Genomic DNA, 13,074 nt, shown 5'->3' with positions numbered 1-13,074 from the left:
GATGGTAGAGTTTTGTCATGACTGGCTCTCCCGAGGCTATCAGTAGTTCTAATGGAATGTTGTCTACTCCCGGGGCCTTGTTTCGACTCAGGTCTTTCAGTGCTCTGTCAAACTCTTCACGCAGTATCTTATCTCCCATTTCGTCTTCATCTACATCCTCTTCCATTTCCATAATATTGTCCTCAAGTACATCGCCCTTGTATAAACCCTCTATATACTCCTTCCACCTTTCTGCCTTCCCTTCTTTGCTTAGAACTGGGTTGCCATCTGAGCTCTTGATATTCATACAAGTGGTTCTCTTCTCTCCAAAGGTCTCTTTAATTTTCCTGTAGGCAGTATCTATCTTACCCCTAGTGAGACAAGCCTCTACATCCTTACATTTGTCCTCTAGCCATCCCTGCTTAGCCATTTTGCACTTCCTGTCGATTTCATTTTTGAGACGTTTGTATTCCTTTTTGCCTGCTTCATTTAATGCATTTTTATATTTTCTCCTTTCATCAATTAAATTCAATATTTCTTCTGTTACCCAAGGATTTCTATTAGCCCTCGTCTTTTTACCTACTTGATCATTTGCTGCCTTCACCACTTCATCCCTCAGAGCTACCCATTCTTCTTCTACTGTATTTCTTTCCCCCATTCCTGTCAATTGTTCCCTTATGCTCTCCCTGAAACTCTCTACAACCTCTGGTTCTTTCAGTTTATCCAGGTCCCATCTCCTTAAATTCCCACCTTTTTGCAGTTTCTTCAGTTTCAATCTGCAGTTCATAACCAATAGATTGTGGTCAGAATCCACATCTGCCCCAGGAAATGTCTTACAATTTAAAACCTGGTTCCTAAATCTCTGTCTTACCATTATATAATCTATCTGAAACCTGTCAGTATCTCCAGGCTTCTTCCATGTATACAGCCTCCTTTCATGATTCTTGAACCAAGTGTTAGCTATGATTAAGCTATGCTCTGTGCAAAATTCTACAAGGCGGCTTCCTCTTTCATTCCTTCCCCCCAATCCATATTCACCTACTATGTTTCCTTCTCTCCCTTTTCCTACTGATGAATTCCAGTCACCCATGACTATTAAATTTTCGTCTCCCTTCACTACCTGAATAATTTCTTTTATCTCGTCATACATTTCATCTATTTCTTCATCATCTGCAGAGCTAGTTGGCATATAAACTTGTACTACTGTAGTAGGCATGGGCTTTGTGTCTATCTTGGCCACAATAATGCGTTCACTATGCTGTTTGTAGTAGCTAACCCGCACTCCTATTTTTTTATTCATTATTAAACCTACTCCTGCATTACCCCTATTTGATTTTGTATTTATAACCCTGTAATCACCTGACCAAAAGTCTTGTTCCTCCTGCCACCGAACTTCACTAATTCCCACTATATCTAACTTTAACCTATCCATTTCCCTTTTCAAATTTTCTAACCTACCTGCCCGATTAAGTGATCTGACATTCCACGCTCCGATCCGTAGAACGCCAGTTTTCTTTCTCCTGATAACGATGTCCTCTTGAGTAGTCCCCGCCCGGAGATCCGAATGGGGGACTATTTTACCTCCGGAATATTTTACCCAAGAGGACGCCATCATCATTTAATCATACAGTAGAGCTGCATGTCCTCGGGAAAACGCAGTTATTATGTTAGTTATTATGACCGAATTTTACGCAAATATTGCGTTAATTTCGAAACTTGGTTAACAGACAACATGAACGTTAGGGATAGTCCCTATAAAATTTATCGTACAGACAGAGGCGAAGGTTACTGTGGAGTCGCTGTTTTAAGGAAAAAACATAATCTGTAGCACCCGTAATGTGCAGCTAAGTATTGCATATACTGATATTTTATCATTTTCTATTATGGACTTACACGATATCCAGAATATTTTGATGAAATATTTTCTTCACATCCAGCATTCTGAACGTAACAGCTCGTGGGGCGACGGTCTAAACGACTTCAGTGCTGTGGAACTAGCACGGTCCACTGGTCGTTCAGATTTAGTTCAGCTTAACATAAAATAGTCTGCTAGATTAGCTACTCCATTTCAATGGCAATCTCCACCTAACGTCTCGTTAACATCTACGTTGTCTCTAAAATGCTAGTCGATACTACTCTCTGATATCTTAGGTAAAGACTCGCTAAAATGTCAGTGGATACCTTAGGTAGAGACCATTTTGTCATTAAAATCTCCATGATTGTTCCTGTTGCTCATGAGCATTTTTCTACGAGTGATGGTAACTTTAACTGCAAGCGTACAAATTGGCTTGGATTCCAAACAATAACAAACGAGATTTTAGAATCAGATATATCTCATGCCGACTTCGAAGGCAAGTACACTCATTTTTTAACTCTTTCCTTAGAGAAGGCTATCACAACACTTAATATTACACTGGTGAATACTATTTGTCGCTATATCAAGCCCTGGTTGACTTCCTAATGCTCTCGAGTTGTAATTAAAAGAATGGTTGCCATCAAGGCATTCAGGATGGCTTCATATTATCAGAACCTTATATTTCTGAGGCGGATAATAACTTTGGACAGGAATAAAAAAGAAGCCAGGCTGGATCAAGCTTCTCTCAGAAATTGGGCCGAATATCTTCGCACAGGCGCCTTGAAGGAAAATTAATTTAAATACCCAAGGCAGGGTAACAACGTAGTGGAAACAAGTAGAGAACAAGCAGAATTCTTCATGGGCGTATTATCTCCATCCTACGTCCCACCGTGAACCAATGAATCAACTAATCTCCAACAGCAATTTCTTCCCAACAACAAACAGTTGTAACGAACTACTCCATTGTCTGAAAAAGAAAGACAAAGCTCATGAAACGGATAAGAGTATGTACTTCGTGATCTTTAGTCTTCTTTTGGGAAGTGACAGCTATACTTTTAAAGATGTTAAACGATCCAGCTTCTGCGAGTTCCTTTGGCCCCATTTCCTTAATCCCTTGTCTCTGCAAGTTAATGGGCTACATGATTAAGAACAGACTGAAATGGTTTGTGGCACATAATAACACGATTCATAACAAAGTGTTTGGTTTCTAAAAATCTAAGTTCAATTAATGCTCTTTACACTTACGTAACAAATGTGCTGCAGAACTTACATGATAATTTCTGCACCATTGCAGTGTTCTTCGATAAAGAAGATGCCTATAGCAACGTCTAAATTCCTATTCGTCGACATGTGTTGTGTGATATGTTTAACTCGTGCTTCCAATATCACAGAATTATGAGAATGAGCATAGTATATGGGTAAGTGGTTACGACAACACTATGTATAGGTTTATCACAAGAAGATTCTTAAAACTTGCTACTTTTTGATCTATATACTGGGAACATTGGAAAAAGGAAACGGTATCCTGCCATCTTCTTACAGTACGCAACGACTTCGTGATTTATGACAAGAGTAAATTTATGTTCGAACCCTCAACTGTACTGTATTTATTGGGTAGTAGATTCTGCGATCTTCTTACACCCTACAAGCTTTTACACCGTAGCAAGATGGATTATGGCAGCCTGCTGTAAGACTCTGCCTGTTTTTCTGCACTGGAAGTTTTAGATCGTCTTCAATCTACTAGTCTGTGCGTCTGTGGAGGCTACGTTAGAAAACTAATTTCAATTATTCATGCAGAACTGGCTGTCCCACAACTCAGCTCAAGACAGAAACTTCCACATTTAAGATACAGATTGAGGCGAAGATCATATTGAATAATGTCTTACAATGGAAAAGCCCAGATTATTATATCTTGCGGAGAATAAAGCATTTTGGAAGAAGAATCGCTGACTGTCGTTATCAACGCGTACTGCATGGCAAAGTCGTGGGTTATTTGCAAGTCTAACGTCAGTTTAATACTTATCGGAGAAACATGATACCATTCTAGCGATATTCAAGCTCGCGTTCATCATTCCGTATGTGATTATCAAAACAACGGACTCCACAAGTGATAGCAAAAGTCTCCGGTCTGTCGAAATTACACTGCTACTGAAACGGCTGCCTGACTCATTTTTTATTGGAGTTTTTAAAATATTGAAAACGACTGGTCAAAACGCTATAGGTAAGAATCAGAATTGTTCACTACTACTCACTCCGGTTATTTCTAAGTAATTTAAACTATCGAATCCAAAAATGTTTTTGTAAGTTATTTACACTTTGTGAAAGTGAACTTTGATGATATTTTAAATTTACAGTCACAACATGATTGGTTTCTTCATATTTTATTTTAAGAAAAAGCTTCACTTCGAATGACATCATGTTCTTCGTCTTCATATTCATGAAAAAACTCGTACCAATTTTCAGTTAAAAATTTCGCTGTGTCCATTTCATACGCATAAAGTAAATATAGTTTAGCTTCATGTTCCTGAAGCTTGAATTTCATCATATAGACCATCGCCAGAAGAAATAATATAACGAGAACTTCATAGGAATGCGCTCTTCAGCTACGTCAGCGGATAATTTGCATTCTCTTCACTCAGAAGTGGGAGGCAGGCAACCGAGGACACAATTTGCCAGCATAGTGTCCTACAATTTCTTTTATTCACGATTCCTGATAGCAAACTGCTATGTGCTTCTCTTCAGTATCTATAGTTTTATTATTGGTTTGAGAATCTGTGATGTACATTTTGTATTTAATGAAATCTTTGTAAATTACGTAATATATCTGAAACAAAATGTAACATGTTGTGTCTGCGGTTTGCTTCATTTACGAAGTTGGAAAAAATGTCATAATCTAGACTAACAATAAAAATACGTTGCGAATACGACGTGCGTTACCCCGTTTCTGCATTCGCGATAAACGTAAGTAAATCTGATAAATGCATGATTTCTTCAGTTTAAAAATTTTGTTCTTACGGTTAAATTATAGCAATTGAAGTCTCTCCGAAACAAAAATCTTGGACAAAAATTTACCGTTCCAACTTATCTAAAGTACTACAAAATCCACTCAGTTGACAGCATTTTGAGAGATCAAATTGCATCAGATATTGATTTTGGTTAAGATTTCCAAGCAATGTTCATACAGTGAATCTGGCGCTAGTAGCAGCGCTATCGGTCACTTCATGTACCCTTTTAAGCCATTTCTTGATACGACGAAATGAGGTGGGTGGTTGATTTCTTATAAACTCTTTAATTATAAACACGAAATTGAACTGACTTACTTATAGCGAGCTAGCATTTACATAGACAGGAATGTAGCGATATAAATCCCCAGACGGCTCCAAAGGGTTAGTGGTCAACTCAAGCGAAAACAGTTGCGTACGGGAATATGGTTGAAGTCAACAAAAAAAAAAAAAAATAAAAAAAATAAGTACCGGTAACACGGAAGAGACAGAAATATTTAGAAGATCTCTGAACTTGGTATCTAGTGATCTCGTACATACCTGAAGCATACCCTCTTGAAGAGAAATATTCTGCAGTTTTTCTCCGTATTACTACGTATGGAAAAGTAAGACATGCCAGCTAGTGCCCAGAGTCAGAACCATCATAAAACTGTATAATAATTTAGGTTTACTATGTTGTTGCATGAATGTCATAAAACCGTTGTTATAAGAAACTGCTAAAAATTAATATCATTATACAGGGTCGTCCATTGATAGTGACCGGGCCAAATATCTCACGAAATATGCATCTAACGAAAGAACTACAAAGAACGAAACTCGTCTAGCTTGAAGGGGGAAACCAGAAGACGCTATGGTTGGCCCGCTAGATGGCGCTGCCATAGGTCAAACGGGTATAAACTGTGTTTTTTTACAAATAGGAACCCCCATTTTTATTACATATTCGTGTAGTACGTAAAGAAATATGAATGTTTTAGTTGAACCACTTTTTTCGCTTTGTGATAGATGGCGCTGTAATAGTCACAAACGCATAAGTACGTGGTATCACGTAACATACCGCCAGTGCGGACGGTATTTGCTTCGTGATACATTACCCGTGTTAAAATGGACCATTTACTAATGCGGAAAAGGTCGATATCGTGTTGATGTATGGCTATTGTGATCAAAATGCCCAACGGGCGTGTGCTACGTGTGCTGCTCGGTATCCTGGACGACATTATCCAAGAGTCCGGACCGTTCGCCGGATAGTTACGTTATTTAAGGAAACAGGAAGTGTTCAGCCACATGTGAAACGTCAACCACGACCTGCAACAAATGATGATGCCCAAGTAGGTCTTTTAGCTGCTGTCGCGGCTAATCCGCACATCAGTTGCAGACAAATTGCGCGAGAATCGGGAATCTCAAAAACGTCGGTGTTGAGAATGCTACATCAACATCGATTGCACCCGTACCATATTTCTATGCACCAGGAATTGCATGGCGACGACTTTGTACGTCGTGTAAAGTTCTGTCACTGGGCACAAGAGAAATTACGGGACGATGACAGCGGCGAAGCGTCATTCATCAACAGCGGTTACGTAAACCGGCATAATATGCAGAATTGGGCAACGGAAAATCCACGATGGCTGTGACAAGTGGAACATCAGCGACCTTGGCGGGTTAATGTATGGTGCGGCATTATGGGACGAAGGCCCGCACGTTCACCGGATCTGATGTCCCCGGATTTCTTTCTGTGGAGAAAGTTGAAGGATATTTGCTATCGAGATCCACCGACAACTCCTGACAACATGCGTCAGCGCATTGTCAATGCATGTGCGAACATTACGGAAGGCGAACTACTCGCTGTTGAGAGGAATGTCGTTACACGTATTGCCAAATGCATTTAGGTTTACGGACATCATTTTGAGCATTTATTGCATTAATTTGGTATTTACAGGTAATCACGCTGTAACAGTATGCGTTCTCAGAAATGATAAGTTCACGAAGGTACATGTATCACACTGGAACAACCGAAATAAAATGTTCAAACTTACCTATGTTCTGTACTTCAATTTGAAAAACCTACCTGTTACCAACTGTTCGTCTAAAATTGTGAGCCATATGTTTGTGACTATCACAGCGCCATCTATCACAAAGCGAAAAAAGTGGTCCAACTAAAATATTCATATTTCTTTACGTACTACACGAATATGTAATAAAAATGGGGGTTCCTATATTAAAAAACGCAATTGATATCCGTTTGACCTATGGCAGCGCCATCTAGCGGGCCAACCATAGCGCTATCTGGTTTCCCTCTTCAAGCTAGACAACTTTCGTTCTTTGTAGGTTTTTAGTTTGACTCTTATTTCGTGAGATATTTGGCCCGGTCACGATCAATGGACCATCCTGTATAGGGAGCAATATAGTCATATCTACTGCATTCTGTTATTCAATATGGCAGATACTTTGAATATTATTCCCATTTCTATTGAGCTGACTGATTTAATATAGTACTCTAATGAATGTGACAATAAAGTTATAGTGAATTTATTCACCACTGAAATTTAGTGTTTCACTGACCCGTGACTTTATATTCCGATCGCTCTATGTTTTGCAGAGAATTTCGCGACTTTCGACTGAATTAAATACCGTATTTATATTTTAAAACCGAAAACCAAAAAAAAGTATACACTGTAAGGTTAAGTACAGAAATTATCGTTACACCAGAAACACGCGCCTGTTATTAACCGTAAGTTTTTACATTTATTAATTAGCATCGACACCGTTTTCATCTTCACATATATTCCATAACCCATCGTACAGTAAATAGCGGAGAGGGTTTCTCAGTATTATTACAGACTTTTTGTCGTATGCCACTCGCGATTATGGTTCACAGGGTTCCTCTAATAACAAACTGTTCCTGAAATTTTCACAACACTTCTGCGTGACATGTACTCACCTGTAACAATCCTAGCAAAGCGTCTCTGAATTCGATCGACGGCTGGTCTCATGCCACTTGGTAAGGAACTCTCCCAATAAATCTCATTGTTTCGTTCGCCTTTTCTATTGATGACTGGACGTGTCCTTCTGAATGATTTCATTTTGCTTCCTAATATGATCCCTAAATATTTAAACAGTGGAACCAATTCTGGAAACGGCTACTATAGGGCTCCTTCTCTTCGTAATGCTCAGTGTTTTACTTTTATGCATTTCCTTTCAGTCAAACAGCGATGTTATTTTCCTGTAGACATTAGCATCGACATCGAAAAATTGAAACTGCTGATTACACGCAGCAGAAATAAGGAAAAAGAAGAAAGAAAAAAGGCGGTCAGAACTCAAAATTACAAAACAGTGAAACCTGTCGTGTATTGAAAAACAGAATTTCTTCATGAATACATCCAGACTAATGTGTTCCACTACTATGCCCTGGTTTGAAATGCGCACATTACCTTTTTGGGACGTTCTTTCAACTAGATACTCGTTATTGTCGTTATTTAACCTGTGACAAAACCATGGCAAGCGCTTAAAGATTCTCACCCTTAGATTAAAGCAGAATGTTATTCTGTTGTTTCCACGATATTTCAGAATTGTGCACACGACGAGAACGTCATGAAATATATCTACATACTGTCGTGCACTGACCGCTGCAGAAATTGCTCACCGTAGTGGGTGCTGTAGGACGACACTAACATAATCTAGGTGGATTTCAATAGCAGGAAAAGAATAGGTGCCGAAAAAGTATCACTTCCGGTTTATTCCTGTGTTTTATCACTCAGGATACGCCCAGAAGCCAAAACAGGCAATTTATCTGTGACTCTAGAATACTGCCATAGTTTTTGCCATAAAAAATGAGGCAGTGACTTCAACGCGAATCGATCGATTTCTCTAACTATAAATTAACAGAACAAATCAGCATTGGTCGGCCGGAGTGGCCGTGCGGTTCTAGGCGCTACAGTCTGGAGCCGAGCGACCGCTACAGTCGCAGATTCGATTCCTGCCTCGGGCATGGATGTGTGTGGTGTCCTTAGATTAGTTAGGTTTAATTAGTTCTAAGTTCTAGGCGACTGATGACCTCAGAAGTTAAGTCGCATAGTGCTCAGAGCCAACAAATCAGTATTAATCAAAATATAGCGCTGTTACTACTCTAGGAATGCGGTGAAGATTTTCTGTTTACCACTGTTCCATCAACAACAGTTTGTAACCGTCTTTGGAGTTGTCCTACGTCAAATAATTTTAAGAATTAATTACTTCTCTGTCATTTGGGACATCGCGAGAAAGTAATCTTCTTCACGGTCGGTGCATGCGGTTTGTCTTAGATATGGTTGATCATTGTTTCTGTAATCGTTATAATACCTTGTGATTACGAAACTTCATCGACATACATTCCATGATACAGCTATATGAATCTCAAGTCGCACCTCTCCAACACGGAGAAAGTAAGGAAAGAAGAAAAAGAAAATTTTATGGTAAGGTATTATGGGACCAAACTGCTGAGGTCATCGATCCCTAAGCTTATGCACTACTTAATCTGACTTAAACTTACGCTAATGACAACACACACACACACACACACACCCATGCCAGAGGGAGGAATCGAACCTCCGACGGGATGAGCCGCGCGGGCCGTGACAAGACGCCCGTGTATAACTAGTTAAATGCTTCGAATGTGTCTTCATTTGAAGGTACTTCTTGAATAAAGAACAAGCTCTCCAAATACGTTTACTTGTAACTCCTATCTGTTGATTAGTTAATTTACAAGTGCCGGAATTTTATACTAAAACAAGTACGAAAATATTTAAACAGTCGTTATTGTTGCTTATTAAGAGTAGAATCGAAATAGAAGTGTTCCAAAAAAGGTTCTACACCAAAATGCTTCTGCAGATTTTAACATCAAATTCAATATAAATGTATCTGTTTTTATTATCTTTGGGAGTATCTTGAAAACCCGCGCGTAATTTTTGCTTTAAATTCCACCATGAGAAGAAATTTCAGAACCTCGCTAACATGTAAAGGTTTCAACCAAAAATTGTTTCAGGTTTCTGTTTCTTAAAAATAACGGAACGCCAGATCTTCTGTTTTTACACGTTACGTCTGGTCCTTCTCATTTTACTTTATCGTAAACCTATACCTGAAAAAAATATTATTGTGATTTCAATTTCCATCGAAGAAATTTCACGTTCGAAATTTACATTACTGGAGCAGGAAGTAGTCACTACTTATCCTCAATTCTCCCGGTACAGTATAAATGAGAATAATGAATGCTAACAACAGGACTTTATATCATCTCTTGAAGACAGATCGTTGTAGATCCTCGAGAGTTGTTGGAGGAAAGTGGGAGACCCTTCACTTATTTTCTAATTCAGACAAAGACGGTTCGATGATATTGATACAGGTGATAGCGGAGACTACGCTATCTCTTCCTGGTGTTCATAAAATTAATAATGCACTTCTCCAGGTACGCATGCGATGATATTATCATCTAGGAAGATGCAGTCACCAGCCAGTGACAAGGCTTGCACCACTGATGATTACAGTCATCTCAAACTGTTTCATAGACCTTACCAGTTACCTGTTATTTCTTATGAACATTATGCTGGTAGCAAATCAGGCTGTGTCCACCCAATCAGATCCTTTACCACGCTTCATAGTTCGAATAAGACATTCTAGGATTGTAGCTACGCCGGCCGTTGTGGCCGAGCGGTTGTGGGCGTTTCAGTCTGGAACCGCGCGACCGCCACGGTCGCAAGTTCGAATCCTGCCTCCGGTATGAATGTGTGTGATGTCCTTAGGTTAGTTAGGTTAAAGTAGTTCTAAGTTCTAGGGTACTGGTGACCTCAGCTGTTAAGTCCCATAGTGCTCAGAGCCATTTGAACCATTTTTGATTGTAGTTACGCTCTCGCTGATTTTATTCTTCTCAGTGCGTTACACGTTCTGCAGTAGGGAACATTAATTGTGCACATAGACCCTTCGTACTACGCTCTACATCTTCATCTACATGGATACTTACCAAATGACGCTTAACTACCTGACACAGGTTTCATCGAACCAACTTCACAATAATTCTCTATTATTCTATCTCGAACAGCATGCGCAAAAATAGAAGACCTATATCTTTCCGTGCGAGCTCTGATTTCCCTTATTTTATTATGACGATCGTTTCGCCCTACATAGGTCGGCGTCAAGAAAATATTTTCGCATTCAGAGGAGAAAGTTGGTGATTGAAATTTAATGAGAAGATTCCGCCGCAACGAAAAACTCCTTTGCTTTCATGATGTCTAACCCAAATCCTGTTATCATGCTGGGGACACACTCTTCCCTATTTCGCGATAACACAAAACGTGCTGCTCTTCTTTGAACTTTTTCGATGTACTCCGTTAATCCCATCTGATAAGGATTCCAGACCGCGCAGCAGTACTCCAAAACAGGACGAACAAGAGTAGTGTAGGCAGACTCTTTAGTAGATCTGTTACATTTTCTGAGATTTCTGCCAATAAAACGCAGTCTTTGATTTGCCTCTCCACACCATTTTCTGTATGTTATTTGCAGTTTAAGTTGTTCGTAATTGTAATTCCTAGGTATTTAATTAAATTTACGGCCTTTGGATTTGACTGGTTTATCGTGTAACCGAAGTTTAAAGGATTCCTTTCAGCACTATGTGGATGATCTCACTTTTCACTATTTAGGGTCAATTGTCACTTTTCGCACGATACAGAAATCTTTTCTAAGTCGTTTTGTAATTTGTTTTCATCTTCTGACGACTTTACTAGACTATAAACGACATCATCATCTGCAAACAGTCTAAGACGGCTACTCAGATTGTCTCCTAAATCGTTTACATAGATAAGGAACAGCATAGGGCCTATAACACTACCTTGAGGCACGCCGGATATCACTTCTGTTTTACTCGGTGACTTTCCGTCAATTACTACGAACTGTTACCTCCCTGACAGGGAATCACGAATCCACTCACATAACTGAGACAATATTCAATAAGCACTCAATTTCAGTACAAGCCGTTTGTGTGGTAGTGTCAAAAGTCTTCCGGAAATCTAGAAATACAGAATCAATTTGAAATCCTTTGTCAATAGCGCTTAACTCTTCGTATAAGTAAATATCTACTTGTGTTTCAAAAGAACGATGTTTTCTAAATCCGTGTTTGACTGTGTGTCAATAGACCGTTCTCTTTGAGATAATTCATAATGTTCGAACACAATGTATGTTCCAAAATCCTGCTTCATATCGACGTTAATGATATGGGCCTGTAATTTTGCTGATTACTCCTACTTCCCTTTTTGGGTATTGGTGTGACTTGTGCAACTTTGCAGTCTTTAGGTACGTATCTTCCGTCGAGCGAGCGGTTGTATATATTTGTTAAGTATGGAGCTATTGCATCAGAATACTCTGAAAGGAACCTAAGCCGGCCGAAGTGGCCAAGCGGTTCTAGGCGCTACAGTTTGGAACCGTGCGACCGCTACGGTCACAGGTTCGAATCCTGCCTCGGGCATGAATGTGCGTGATGTCCTTAGGTTAGTTAGGTTTAAGTAGTTCTAAGTTCTAGGGGACTGATGACCACAGCAGTTAAGTCCCATAGTGCTCAGAGCCATTTGAACCATTTTTTTTAAGGAACCTAACTGGTACACAGTCTGGACTTGCTTTTTTTTAAATGATTGAAGTTACTTCACTACTCCGAGGATATATACTTCTAAGTTACTCATGTTGGCAGCTGAACTTGATTAGAATTCTGGAATATTTGCTTCGTCTTGTGTGGTGAAGGAATTTTGGGATGGCTGTGTTCAGTAACTCTGCTTTGGCAGGTCTGTCGTCGATAGTATTTCCATTTCTATCGCGCAGTAAATGCATTGAATGTGTGTTGCCACTAGCATACTTTACACACGACCAGAATCTCTTTGGATGTTCTGCCAAGTTTCGTTGTGGAAACTATTATTAGCATCTCGTATTTAAGTCCCCGATAAATTTCTATATTCTGTGAAAGGTCGCTAATCTTGGAAATTTTGCGTTCGTTTAAATTTGATATGCTTCTTTCGTTGTTTCTGCAGCTGTATTTTGACCCGTTTTGTGTACCGTAGCGGTTCAGCTCCGTCGTTTGTTAATTGGCTGGCTCTGAGCACTATGGGACTTAACATCTATGGTCATCAGTCCCCTAGAACTTAGAACTACTTAAACCTAACTAACCTAAGGACAGCACACAACACCCAGTCATCACGAGGCAGAGAAAATCCCTGACCCCGCCGGGAGTCGAAC

The sequence above is a fragment of the Schistocerca nitens genome, chromosome 1 (genome assembly GCF_023898315.1).
Source record: "Schistocerca nitens isolate TAMUIC-IGC-003100 chromosome 1, iqSchNite1.1, whole genome shotgun sequence".
Classification (NCBI taxonomy): Eukaryota; Metazoa; Arthropoda; class Insecta; order Orthoptera; family Acrididae; genus Schistocerca; species Schistocerca nitens.
This window is presented reverse-complemented; position numbering follows the sequence as displayed.